This window comes from Monopterus albus, unplaced genomic scaffold (assembly GCF_001952655.1).
Source record: "Monopterus albus unplaced genomic scaffold, M_albus_1.0 scaffold3462.1, whole genome shotgun sequence".
Lineage (NCBI taxonomy): Eukaryota > Metazoa > Chordata > Actinopteri > Synbranchiformes > Synbranchidae > Monopterus > Monopterus albus.
Window position 1 is genome coordinate 1 of NW_018131332.1, and position 1,124 is coordinate 1,124.

At 40.8% G+C, this 1,124-nt stretch overlaps 1 long non-coding RNA gene across 1 annotated transcript; it reads right to left on the reverse strand.

The window, feature by feature from the left end:
- LOC109954125 (uncharacterized) lies at positions 1-731 on the reverse strand. Its single transcript, XR_002274034.1, has 3 exons — positions 633-731; positions 101-266; positions 1-22 (listed from the first exon to the last, which is right to left on the reverse strand). It is a non-coding gene; the product is annotated as an uncharacterized LOC109954125 (long non-coding RNA).
- Positions 732-1,124: the final 393 nt, after the last annotated feature.

Consider the following 1,124-nt stretch of genomic DNA (forward strand, 5'->3'; position numbering starts at 1 on the left):
GTTACCTCAAATTTAGGCAGAACTGGGAAGAAAATAGCCATTGGTATTCTTGCTTCATTACAAATCACCAATATGGCAAATAAAATTGGTCTTAACATACCATATCTCTCCACCTTGAAACTCTGAATTATTTTGTCTTCACCAGCTGACGCACTGATTTGGTAGGTTCCTTCACGGGCCTCAGAGCTCAATGAGTAAGAAAGCTGCAATATTTTACCACTGGATGTTTCATTCAGCCACTGTCCAATCCGGTTGTTGTTGGGATCCTGGTAAATAGGGAGGAACATGAGTCATCTCCAACAGAAACCTTGTTAAATGCAGCACATTCCCTCCACCCTCCCAAATTTTCAGCCAAGAGCACTAATCTGACAACTACAATCTGCTGCTGATAGCCCTAGAAACAGACAAGGTAAATTTGCTCCAACTTCAAGGTGGAAGAGAGACTTCCATCTGCCAAGTGTTTATATTTCTAAGGTCAAGAATGACTTTTGCTCATGTTTAATTGGGTTCCGCAAGTAATTTTACTGTACACAATTGTTCAAGCTGTTAGAATATTCTGTCAAAGAAGCATGGGTGTCACAACTGAAGTCAATTGCTACTTGTTAGCTAAAAATGTAGGGACATTTTCTTACCTCAACCTCGATGATGTTGTACTGCAAAAAAGGTAAAGAAAGTTTAATCAGTCCTTATACAGTTAGTCTGGTTAAATCTCTTTATTCAACAAGTCTGATGAGCAGTCACTGCTGTGGAGTTCTACAATTGATTGCAGAGCTCAACCCTTGCAAATTGATTAAGGTTAAACATGTGATCTTGCTGATGCTGTGATATGTTTTTACTTGGGTGACAGTTTGCTTAAAAGGCACCATGGTGTACCACCACTCACGAATTAAAGGGCCTGTAGCATGCTCCGTCCCAAGAACTAATCATCTTACGTGACCGCTCAAAACAAGGCGTGCGCATGTTGCAAGTCAAGGCATGTTTTGAACTCTGGCAATTAAATCTTATGCAGTAGTTTAGCAATTTCCCTGAATGTCTAACTCAAGGTCACTGACCAGCAACAGGAGTTGTGCATGTTCATAAACTATCCTCTTGTCAGGAGGTGGCTCTTGTGGATGTCTGATCAC